The 13,890-nt window shown below is 35.8% G+C and overlaps 1 pseudogene; it reads right to left on the bottom strand.

Annotated features, from left to right (window-relative positions):
* Positions 1-28: 28 nt before the first annotated feature.
* Positions 29-11,588, bottom strand: LOC149156392 (boron transporter 1-like; annotated as a pseudogene).
* Between the last annotated feature and the right edge of the window lie 2,302 nt (positions 11,589-13,890).

Below are 13,890 nucleotides of genomic sequence, written 5' to 3'. Positions count from 1 at the left end.
TGGATTTCTTTCTTTGATCCTTGAGATCCTATTCAGTTCCTTTAAGCTGCTCTGATACCACAAATGGAGGCCTGGGTGCAAGTGTTAGTGACAATCGTTCAAAACTGGAAACAATTTCTGCTAGTTCAGGCTGAATCTCCTCTTGGGTTTCCTGCGGAGTATCAGTCATCTACCGCCAAAGTTATCTATTTTGCTAAATTAGAAAAACTGCTTAATTTCCCCCCAACTACAAGTTCCTTACAAGTTCTTAAAAAAATCGCAAATCGAAAATGAAAGTTCCTCAGGGCAAGGTTCATTTACTTATGACCGATGCGATGCGAGATTGATCTAACGGTCAGCAGTCTTCAGTGATCCAACGATCACTGTGATATCGCACAGGAATCTGCGTGATGATTATCCACCCTCACGGAGCCGATGAGGTTTATAATTCCTCAATTTATAAAAGTTCGGGTCTGGCACCTAGATTAACGTTCGTTCATTTTTAAGCCCGATATCCATCGGATAATAGTGGCCATTAGATCCTACTGCTCGCGGGACTTCTATTAACACATGAGTTAAATCCAGGGCCAACCCCGCTGTTGATTGTGACGTAAGGCGTTGAAAATGAAATCAATGGTCAGGAATGATTGCGGCATTTCAAATCGATCAAGGAATCCGTATGCTTTCAAACCCCGCAGTTGGTAATAAACAGCGAAAAGTGATTAAATGCGATCACACAAAACTCTATGTTTTCAGGGCTAAACTGGAATTTCAATAATACACAATGATATTAAAGAGGGATGCAACACCTCCAGGATTGACCAAATATACATGGAAATACAAAGAGATATAATTTCTACAACTAAATCTTATATGGCAAAACAAGCCAAACCAGTCAAAATCCCCTTACAATGATCTGGGACTTACATAAGTACTGGTTCATTTAACAACCAGATCCTAAATCAAAGGATTGAATTAACTAATCTTATCTAATCTGCATAATATTCTCCTCGAGAATCTCCACTACATCTAAATACTTGAATTTATTACATGATAACCCAAATCCTAGATTCTAGTTCAAATCTTAACTAGAAAGCTTTGTAGATTGACAGCTAAAGGACCCCACTCCTTTGCTTGTAAACTTTTTTTCTATTTTTGGAATAAGTTCGAAGCCTTTTGCATTTAAGCCTCATGCTCCTGCATCAAGAAAATTTGTCAAATCTATCTTCAAATCTTCCATGCTTTTCTTTAAATCATCCATCTTCGCTTCCACGCCATCCATCTTAGCTTCCATCTTGGCTTCCACGTCATTCATCTTAGCTTCTACGCCTTTCTTTAAAACATCCATCTTAGCTTCCACGCCATACATCTTAGCTTCTATGTCTTTCTTTAAACCATCCATCTTAGCTTCTGTTACTTTTTGTGCTAGTGAAATTTGTTACACTTGGTCTCGTAATTTTGATATATCATGTTGCATTTCTTCCTCTTCTTCATGATTCATGCTAGAGCTTTCAGGTTGCTTACTAGGTGTTTCCATTTTCTTTCTTTGGGGCATTAATTACTCATAATAATGTTTCACTATGTCCTTTGAATTCCTTCAACCTAATTTTTCAATCCAAGCTTATGCAAATATTTAAAAAAAATTGCACACCTTTTTTCACTTTGTAGGAGCTCGATATTGAATCTAATGTATCTATGTAATTTTGGATCTCCAAGGTCTGAAATTTCTTCCTGCAGTAACCCTCTGATTAATCTTTCTAACCTCGCATGTCTAATCAAGATTGGATTCTCCAATGAAGAGTTATGCCAAATGTCCCACGATGACCTGAGTATATACTTGTTCAGTAGAGAGAACTTGTACGATGTGCCGTGGGTCACTGTTTCAACCTTAGGTTCTAAAAATTATACTCAAAACAACTACAGTCTACCCTCTTTCTGTAACTTCTTACGAAAATTCAATTTGATGCTCAAAGCGAAAGTTATGACAGTTTTCCCAAGGTCACCTATTTGGAATGTAATTTGGGGTCTGCAAAAACCCTAATTCCTCAGATTATATCTCCAAAAATACAGCGAGACAAGATCTGAAATTTGGGCCTGAGGTTCAGAGAGATTTCATCTCAAATGGTTTTTTTTTGAGCTTCTAAAACGTCGCAGAAAAAAAGTTATAGCGAAAATTCCATGATGACTGGTTTGGAGCAGCGAAACCCTAGAATCCAGAGCTCTGATACTAAATGTTATGAAACCATCTCACCAAAAGATAGAAAATATAGATGAACACATTAGAAATAAGCCTGTTCGAGGGGGAAACCTACTTTACATTACACAAATGAACAATTCTTGGATGATTCAAATGACAAAACCTGCTTTCTATATATAGGAGTCTAAGGGGTCACAATATAACCAAAGCTAACCTAACAATAATAATATAAAGGCACAAAATTAACAATAATGGGATTCTATGGGGCACACTAATAACAATATGGGGAAATTAGGGGCACAACAATAATAATAATGGATACAACAACAATAGTAATGGGGGAATCACTAGTATTATAGGGACCTAACATAGAGAGAGAGATGGGGGGCGAGAGAGGGAGGTAGGAGAGAAAGGGAGAAAGAGGACTTTAGAGAGAGGAGGAGAGAGGGGGGAGAGAGGGGGGTAGAGTGAGGAGGATAGAGGGAGGGACAAAGAGTTTGAGTTGGAAGGGGAGTGGGGGAGAGAAGAAGAAAGACACAGAGAGAGAAAAGTAGAGAGAGAGATATGGAGTGACGTGGGAGAGATGGAGAGAATGTGTATATGTTTCGATTTGAGATAGAGAGATAAAGCATGAGAGATAGAGGGAGAAATAAATATTGATGGAGGGGGAGAGAGGGAAGAACATTTCTTGCACTATATGCATTGATTTTAGTGTAGATGGTGATATCTAATCCTATAATATTTCTTGCACTAGGTGACTTGATTTTAGTGTAGATGTTGATTTCTAATGATATATGATTTCTTTCACTCGATGCATTAATTTCAGTGTAGATGTTGATTTATAGTCATATTTGATTGCTTGTACTAGATGCACTGATTTCAATCTAGATTCTTTCTAACTCTATATGATTGCTCGAACAAGATGCATTGGTTTTAGTGTAGATGTTGATTTATAATTCTATTTGATTGCTTGCACTAGATGCATTGATTTCAACGTAGATGTGTATTTATAATTATATTTGATTTCTTTCACTAGATGCATTTATTTTAGAGTAGATGTTGATTTATAGTGCTATTTTATTGCTTGCATTACATGCATTGCTTTTTAGTGTAGATGTTGTTTGCTAATCCTATTTGATATCTTGTATTAGATTCATTGATTTCATTGTAGAATTTTTCTTCTATTCATATCTGATTGATTGCATTGAATGAATTGATTTCAGTGTATATGCTTATTTTTAATTTTATGTAACCATATGTATGATGGTACATTAAGTTTAAAGTGATTGGATTAACAGTGTGCATTGATTTCAGTGTAAGTATAAAAAAATTCTTGACTTGAATGTGCATTGATTTGTGTGTTATAGTAATTCAACCTATTAATATTGGAGAGAAAGAGAGAGAGAAGATATGATGTTTAATACAATAACTTGAATTAAATATTTGAATGTTTTACGATTTCAGCTACCCCTTTCATATAATCAATATGAAAATATGGCTAAACTAACAGTGGTGACAATAAGAATAGTAGAAGAAAATAGTTTGATATTGACCAAAATGAAGACTATTGATCACAATGAAGACTATAATTATCAAAAACGGATAATTTTACTTGATAAGAGGAAGTCTATTTTGGACATCGAGCTCATCGTTTATAGCGTTTTCCAGGGAAAACTTTTAGAACCCCCCCTAAATTTATATGTATAATAAATGGGCGAATCTCCATGGTATATAGGAAAAATGGAAGGCGATTTTATCAATAATATAATATGTATATATAATTTTTTGGTGAATCTCTCACCAGGCATGGCGAATATTTTACTCAATTAAAAAATCTTGTAAGATCTTGGCAAGTCTTTCACTAAATAATAAAACTTTGTAAAGTCCTAGTGAATCTTAGCATTGTGAACTCTTGGAGAATTTTTTGAAAAAGTATAAAACCATATACGACAAGAGCCACATAGTGGCAATATCACTGTTTTTTTTTCACATTTCCACGACATGGAACTTGTTTATAAAATTATAAAAACGCCAAACAAGTCCCTTATAATATGCAGGTAAGCCTATAACAGAGTCTGATACCTCTATTATGCTTGTCTTCATTCACGTGTCATAGCTACTATACTTAACACTGTGAATCACAACTCTCTCAGAACTCAACTCTATAGTGTATTAAAACCTTTAGAAATTGAATCTGACAACTCTATGAAAAGGATTAGTGAAATAGAAGCTTTTGTGAATGAGCCCACTAACTATCACTACTAAACAATCAATCTAGACTATGAAGTCTTCCATCTTGATCACAATCGTGCTCACGATCAAGGGAGTGCGACCACCTGGCCTGACATAATGGCCATCATAGCTTCCAATAATCAACAACCACCTTGCAAGGACATCCTAGCTCATGTCTCATGAATTTTATTCATCAATCTTAACTGATATAAATCTTATAAATATAATATTAGAATCCTCTCTAGATTCACTGTTAATACAAAGGTAAAGGAAATTTTCTAGCTCAAGGCACTAGCCAATACCAACTTTGGTATTTGTGACCCCTTTGTGGGGATGCACCTACCCTGCCCTGTTGGGTTTCTCCCTTGTAACATAGCTCAAGTATCACAAGACTTTCCAATCTTCCTACTCCATTAGACACACTTTATATGCTATACATAGTGAATGGAAAAGAAGCATTATAGAACACACAATTTCACAAAAGGAAGAAAAATCTTAGCCAATTCAATATCAAAATCTTAACCACTGATTAATAAAGAATAACAAGTAGTGTAATGAATTGTTCCGAGTTATTATTTACAAGCTGTAAAGAATGTAGCGGAATGGAAAATATTACTTAGGCAACCCTTCAATATTTTCTAATAATATGTCTGTGCATGTACATATGAAATTAAGAGCATTGTTGAATACAAAGTTTCCTTTTCTCTTGCCTCCATTTTGAAAAATCAGTGTGAAATTAGTGTCACTTTGAATCTCCTTTCCTGTGTGGATGTTTTGACAAATCAATGTGAAATCAAAGTCACTTTGAATTTCCTTTCCTGCGATGGATCACATCCATAGCTGATTAGTAAACGATAATCTACTATATATTATGTTCAAGAAACTGACTGCAATCTATAGTGGAAACGACACCTCAATTCGTATTCTGAATTTGAATATCTCAGGACAACATAAGAGATAAAAATGCATATGACCTTAGTAGCTAGAAAAAAATCACTCCGTCATTACAATACCAACTAGATTTCAGCACTTAATCTAAATAATGGCACTAGTTGCAGTGCTTATTTGCATTAACACCATGGAAAAGAAACAACAATGTTTCAAAGCACACTTACTGGAAAAGTTGTAACATTCCGAGAATATTTAATGATAGCATATGAACCTCGTAGCTATGGTGGGGAAACTAGGGAACCCAAATCTTGGAAGATATCTCATACCAAATCTGAGAAAAAAATAAAAAAGGGAAAAAATCAAAATCTATAAATCAAGCAATGAATTGTCTACAAATCAAATACAATTCCTTTAACTAACAGTTAAAATATGGTGATATATTTAAATATTTAGTAAGAGGGGAACTTCAAACCGTTGAATATTACCTTTGTCATTACTATCATCCCTCAGTGACTGAGATTACAAATGAATACTTATGGAAAGATTGTAAGAAATTCTGTGAAATAGTAAAGCATAACCTCTATTTTGAAGCAAAAAAATCAAGACATTGTTACATCAAGAGCCATAATTGATACATAATCAATGAATCAGGTCCTTGTATGGCACAGGCTTGTTTCACAACCTCTATTTTCTCAATAACAAAAGCAAGACATTGTATGTAGTTATTGCCAAAAGGAAATTGCGTTCTAATTTGGAGAAGGGTCTTATCAAAAGACATGGATTTATTCAAAGCTACAAAGCCTAATGGGTTACTGAAAAATAAGTTGGAATATGGGATCATGATACTTAAATTGAAAAAATATGCTTTCCTTTTAGAAACATTACAGTTATAAAATGTTTTTTGAAAGCATTATAATTTGAAATTGGGCCTTTCTATCAAAACATATTTTCATTAACATAATGTACTTTCCTACCTGAAACGTTGTAGATATCCAAGAAAAACTTTAAAATCGTAAGAGAACTTAGCATAATGTACTTTCTTTCCTTCCTTAACATTCTTAAAGAGTTGAGGTTCCCCAAGTCATCAGGTAACGTTTGAAGAAAATGACAGTTAGTAATAGTCCAATTCACAACTGAAAAAATTTTCACAAATACGAGGGGGCATCTCCTCCAAATCACAAAAATGCTTGAGGTTAAAATCTAGCATTATTGAAAGATTAATGCTCGACTGGGTGTTATTGAACCCAGAAATTTTTCCAATCTTCACTAAAAGCTTAAAGATAGCTTCTCTAAGTTCTACATGACTTTACTATGCTCTTGAAGTGGGGGCACATGCAGCCTCTCCAAGTGAATACTCTTAAACTAAGTGAAGATAAGGCCGATAGATCATTCAGTGTGGATATCTTTAACCCATAATTGAATACTATTAGGACTTTCAAATTTTTCATGGAACTCAAAAATGTTGGAAGAAAGTATTTGCTTCCAGAAAAGAGTAAAACTAAAGCCTCTGCTTGAGGACAATTGATGTCACACCACTAATACTTCTCCATGGAATCTGTATAGGTAAACCATAAATGCAGAATTCCATTAGAATATTGTGTTTATTGGATACACAAATGAAATCATTGCATTTCTTTAAAATATCTTTTGAAATCAAAATTACCGAAATTACATATCGATAACCTAGTGGGTGTAGGATAAAATTCACCCATGTCATTCATAGAAAGCATGAGAAAAAACCTAATACTATATAAAAAACCAAGATAAAATCAAATTCATCACTTCTAGGGACCTCATAACCACCCTGCCAATACACAAGTATGTTCCTATTTGCAGTTAGAAAAATTACCCAAATTACAATCTGTTTACTCCAGCCTATGTTGGAAAGTTATAGAAGGATGACTAGTTCAATCAATCCATTCCTTTTAGCCCTGGATTTGTTTCAGTTTAAAACAGAAGTATACAAATATACTTGTCCAATGTCTACTGCTACTAAGCATTAGTTAATTCATAAGAAAGTATGTAAACATACAAACATAAATTCACACTCATGAATATCCCAACTTTCTATCAAGTGCTATGACTAGTGATGGAAATCACAATTATTTTCAAAAGCCTGGAATCATGCCTAAGCATCCTCTATGAATGACCCAACACCTTCCTGGTTTGATATAGACATTTTTGTGCCTTACAACTCTAAGCATGAAATGTCCATAAACCAAGGGCTCCTAAGTCCCTAAAAGTGTTGTTCTAACCCCTAAAGGAACAAGGTCAACAGATTACAGCTTCTCCCAAAAGTTCTCCACCAGAAACTGCTCAGAATAAGTCAAAACAGGATCATTTCAGCTGCTCCACTGGCTAGGTGCATTGCATTGCACCTAAATACACTGTGAGGGTGTGTTGCATTGCAAAAGTCGCTTATTTGGGGTGCGATGGGTGAGAAATGACAAATGGCAGTGTCATTCCGCGAGGTGGAGAGGCAATGGAAGCTTCCAGAATCTTCTCCTGTGACACTTGCCTCACTAAATTCGACCAAGGATGAGTAAGAGGCCTTCAGTCTCCAAGTGGAAGCAAGAACTGACAGAGAGAAGACACTAATCAAATCACAAGCTGACTCATCCTCCTTACACATATCTATATATGGATCCCTCATCTCAGAGATCCAGAGGCTGGAATTTTGCATATTGTAAGGAATTGTTGTTGGTTTTTGAGGCAAACATCAGAGTATTGGGTGATCTATGCTTTGTTTGAGGTGAAGAGGGGCTTCTTTGCTGGGAGGTTGATGCTGGGCCAGGAACCACCGGTTGTAACTCCTCCTGGATCTTTTCTTGTTTACCAATAAAAACTATTTTAGTTTTTCCTCCATGCTTTTGTATCATTGATGCTTGTTACATTTGTATGGTTAACTTAAATCTGATCCTAAGTTGTTTATGAATATAGATCCATGTCTTTGTATAGTGTTCTTATTCTGTGATCTTACAGGTACTTGGTGAAGCTGGGCAAGTAAGGGAGCAGGTAGCTGGAGACTGTCAAAGAAGAGAGGGATTGGATCAAAGGATTAGTGCAAGACACAGGTTGGTTCTTTCTATTCCTCTCTATCTATAGTTCATAAAGGAAATACAAAAGTGGTTTTTCTCTGTTTGTTTCTAAGGCAGCTGTCACACCTTAGTGGGGTAGAGCAGTTCTAAATAGACACTTTTCCCTGTAACATGGTTAGCTCTCTACATTAAAGTTGCAACAAACAATATGACATTAGGCATGGCTTGAAAGTAACAAACCGCTGCAAAACTCAGGCATAGCTGGCAAGTGCACACCGTGTTTTCAAGATATCGGTTAGAAAATCCATAACATATAATAGCACAAATTGAGAAACTCATAATGTCCTGTCTATTGAATATTGTAGCCAATTTTCTCACAGATTATACTGCAGAGCATAAAACTGCTCATAAATTAACGTAACACACAGGCTTCATATTCCTTGTTTTTCTTCAAGTTTGTTGCCATTGACCACACAGACCAGAGATAAATCATGGAGGAACTTCATTAAAAGCATGGATATATAACATTGAAATAGTAACTGCACATATTTTGAATAAAATTTGTAACGTTTTACGATTGCAAAGAAAATTAAATATGTCAAAATAAAATGTGGAATCTGAATTTGCTTTACAAGACTTAAATTATTAAAGATAATAACAAATCTTCCCAACCATTCAAGATAAATCTGATTTAACTTGAATGCACATATTCTTTATTTCCATTATCTAAATATTTTGGTGTCATGAAAAATAGATATTTCCATCTCAACATATCCTTGATCACTTGACATTGCCCTTGGTTAGTTTTTAAAGGTAATGGCTAAATATTTACAGAAGTTCTAATATTGTAAGCCTTACCATTTCCCTTTCATTTCTCAAGTTTAATTTCCACATTTTTATTTCAATGAAACATTAAAGGCTGCAAACTTTGTGGTTAAGACCCAACTGGTAGAAGAAGGAAGACTTTCTATGAAGCTCAAACCACTCACAGGACCCTTTAATACCACCATGATTATTTGGCATGCCCAGGGTCTTCAGAACCACAAGACTCACATAATAGATTTCATGCTACAAGAAAACATAAATACTTCAAGATCGACTTCAATTACATTTTTTACACACACTATATGGTCTACCCTGTCCACTAAGATGGACAGAGGTTCTTTGTGAAGACACACCAAATACAACTGGGTGATTTATGGCACAATGATTAAATAATGATAAGCCAACAAAATATGTACTACTCAACATAAGGTATGCTCACTGAAGGGAAAGATTACTGGTCGAGGATTTAGACTCCAAGCACCTAATTGGAAGTTGGTTTATGTGGCCTCAAACCAGATGCACTTGGACTCATATTTTTTCCTTGACTAACCAGGGGAATGCCCGAATGCTTTTCCCCTCTGTGAGGGCTATGTGTCTGTCTAATCTCACTTATACGGGGGCTATATATTTGTTTAGATTCTACAATTTTGGGACTTAATGCAGACTCAGATCCATGAATTGGTGTGCAATCACTCGAGCTAGTTATCCATGGACTATATGTGTGTTTGACCTCACCGTGACTTCGTGTAATCATCTCCTCCAAAACTTCGCCATCATTTTCACCTGTCCCCATGCTTCCTAGTCCAAACCACTGAATTCAAGCTTCCTGCAATCAATATATGTTACTGTTCAATTTATTATTGTTCATGCTGCAGGGCTTATGAAATAGAATTGAGTAATATTTTTAAAATTTGTTTGATATGTGTCTTGCACTCACTGTTATATTGCATGGAATTCCAAGGGCTTCTTCATACTCTACTGCATCCAATTCTTGAAGATGTGCTCCTTTGAAAAACTTGGGAAGGGTATACTGCCTCGCTAGGAATAACAAGTTACAACATGATCAATAGTGGGAAGAGAACACCATCTATAGGCACCCATGTGATACCAAAACATGCCAGCAAATAACATGTCTAGAAAATGGTGAAAGTGGAAATTGTCTTGAAAGGCACCGTTTCAAGAAATGTAGCATGATACTCTTGAAGTTCTCTATAACCATCAATTCAACATTGATCAGCTTTCAAAACTATATTACAAACATTAAATTCAATCACATTATAGTTTGAATAAAGTTCATACTTGTATCTACGGCTTGGAGCAGTGAAAAGAAACAATATCCTTTCCCAAAATTGATTTCCTGGCAAACTCTCTATGGCCATGAAGGCAAAGTAACCCCAAATCACAGAAGTTGGGATCTTTCTAATGATGGGCATTACTGCAAGGCAGTCAACCACCATCAGAGATTGCAACAAATTACTCAATTGCTATTCTTTCACCTCAACAGGAAGCAGGTAATCCACGTCCTTGTCAACATTAAAAATTGATTCATCAACTGGGGCATCCATATTCCCAATACTTGCAGCCAACTGAATTGTGGTCTCTTTCAATTCCTTAAGTGCCTACACAAATGGTTGGGACATGACAAGAAAAATAAATAATGGGAGAGGAAAATTAGATAAAATGAAACACCCAAACTCAAAAATAAGACCATTACCAAGGCAACTGGAGGCTAATAAACCAGTGGGGTCTACATTTGCTCATAGGTTTCTTGCATGTTTCTGTATACTTGCCCTAAGGCTGAATTTTTCTGCATACTTTTCCGGACTGTTGTCACTAACTTGCTAAGCACCAACTGTAACAAAATTACTTGTAAGTTACTCATCTATAAAATGTCTAAATTGTGTCTTTGCCCTGAGAAGTTGCAATTGATAATTCCAATATATTGGTATCTAATGTTTGAGGGTAGCTAAGCTTTTCATGTGCAGGGGAGATTGAGGAATAACACCATTTGAAGGAGGTATGCCACCAAGGCCACATAAAATAGTCTGCCACAATAAAAGGAAAATTTATGAATCCACTAGAGATTGTTTATGGAGGTGAAAACAAAGAATGAAGGGTTAGATCAAGATGTCTTTAGGAGAGCAAGAGCTCTTCCAGAATAGGGTAGCCAGTGACAGTTGAACCTAAACATGAACTCTGACAAAAATTACAAAATAGTTTTAAATAATATATATATACTGAGGTAATTTGCATACCAAAAATCCTAAGAGAAGTAAGTCATAATGGTATGAAGAAGGTTTTCTTAAGTTGAATTCCTTTTGTTGGGCAAGTTGGGATGCAACGCTGTGATCAAAATAATAAAGCACTGCAATCATTATTTCCGGAATGAAAGCTCCAAAAATGTATAACAATGGAACATCAAGCATTTCCTATGTGGAAAAATAAGTACTGTTATTGCATGGAAACGAAAACAAAAAAGGAAAAAAAAAATGGATTCTATGTTTTGAGGTGGTGGATGAAAGGCAAGATCAGTGCCTTATCATGTTTGGGCTATGGGAGCATGCATTTTATGTCAAAGGGAGAATATAAAGAAGCATTATGGATTATAAGCAGCCAAGGATCATCCCCCTGACTTGTGTTGTTGCCACCCCCAACCTTCCAAAGTTCAAACCAACTGTCTTCCAATCAGCGGAAAAGCCAACACCACCGCCTTCCAAATCACTGAAGATTTATTGTAGGATTTGTTTGGAGATCTTATACAATCCTTAGTAGACAGAGGTTATATGTACTTCCAACTCACCACCTTTCTCAATAAGCCCTTCCCTTCTATAATTCTCTAGAAATATTTAGCAGCCAGGGCTCTTTCCAAGCAATGGAGATTTTAAATGTCCCATGCTCACAGCTCTTTAGGAACAATAGTTTTTTTCCATGAGACCTGAGGAATATTCTTTTTCTGTTTGTCCCCAGCCCATAGGAATCTGAAACTAAGTCTTCTTACCTGTTCCAGGACCCGTTTGGGAATAAAGGAAAAAAACACTCAGTACATAGGGATGGCTTCAAGTAGGGATTTCACTAGCACTAACTTACCCCCCTTGATGATAACCATCTATTACACCATATTGACATCTCCTTTTCAACCTTAGAAACCATCCACACCCATTCTATTTTTTTGTAGTCACTGAATTTTGATAAAAAATTAGCACTGCGATTACAATTGAGCTAATTGAGCACCCAGATTACAATTATTGTGTTGGGGAAATTGTTATTTGACTGGCGTCTGTTGCAGAGCTACTAGAAGTGTCTAGTGTTGTTGAATCATCAGTCGATGATAAGGTGTGTCAAAACATATCATCACTTGAGAATTGTATGAAAACAGAAAATGATTCGAACGTTGAGAAAGATTGTGAAATGGAGCCAAAAGGTGAGTATTGTATAAGAACAGAGCTATCTCCAGAACAGATATCTTTGAGAAAAAGACAAAAAGCTAAGGTTGGTCTGGCCTTTTAGGATCAGTCTGGTGATGATAAAGAAATTGAATTGAAGCCAAAATGTGTAAATGAGACCAAAATTACAGAGCAAATTTTCTAGCAAGGGTCTTCGAGAAGGTGTAAGGCTAAAGTAGGTATGGATACTGAAGAATCAAATTTATCCTCGATTGAGAATATTATAGGTCTCAAAAACAGGTATATTGAAGTGATGTGGGCAGATGGAATGATTTAAAAAGTAAGTGTTCTCTTTTTTTTGCTTGGATCTATTCTTTGCTACATTGATGTTTACTAACAATAGATGGCAAATAATTTAAAATGATCAGTCATATTTGACAATCGTAAACAGCTTAATTTCCAAATAAAGTTTTGTTCAATAGTCTTCAAGAACTAGAACCACCACAATCCAGCTACACCAATGGTGCAAATCCTTAGCAAAAGTGGCAAAATAAATTTTTTTTAAACATGGTATACTTGATCATGTTACTTATACAGGTTTCCATCTATTTTACCAGTCTCCAAAGAGAAACTCATTAGTGAGATGATGCAGGCTATGCTACAACAGGCCAATAATCTTTTTATCCCCACAGCCAATATACAGGCTAGGGTACAAAACCTAGATATTTGAAATACTCGTGCTCCTGAGCACTACGAGCAGTGATGCGTCTACTGGACTCCAGGCACAGCATTTTCTGGGAGGGAACATGGTGGCATAAAAACAAAGAAACAAACATCAAAGTTGTCAGCATTAAGAAAAATTGTTACCAGACATCCTTTGATCATATTCCAAAGAAAAAGATAATGTTTGTCCTCACCGAGAGAAGATCAATTCCTGTTGGCTCAAGACCTGGAACATGCACCTAACCACAAAGCAACTAAGGGGGTCAATGCTGTTAAAACTTCACAAAACTTTATCACAACCAAAACAAATTTAGCAAGAAGACATGTCAATCACCAATGAAACAATGTAAGAACCTAAATTCAGGCATAATTTCTTACAAAAACAAGAGAATGCTACATCTATGGTGGCAAAACAATGAACAACTACTTAGCCAACCTCTTCTAAAGAAGCACAGGATCACATGAAGCAACGAGCAGGGATCATCTCCATCATTAATCCAAAGAGTTCAAAAATGCAGTGCTACCCATGAGTAAACAACACCAACAATGAGCTATCCATGTAGATCATGATAATCACAGAGTTCCTTCATCATCAATGCAAACATATGGTGCATGAAATCCA

This window comes from Pinus tabuliformis, chromosome 9, assembly GCF_031772625.1.
Source record: "Pinus tabuliformis cultivar Carrire ecotype Pingquan chromosome 9, CPIR1, whole genome shotgun sequence".
Classification (NCBI taxonomy): Eukaryota; Viridiplantae; Streptophyta; class Pinopsida; order Pinales; family Pinaceae; genus Pinus; species Pinus tabuliformis.
The sequence above is the reverse complement of the archived record's forward strand: the minus strand, read 5'-3'. Positions and strand labels throughout refer to the sequence as shown.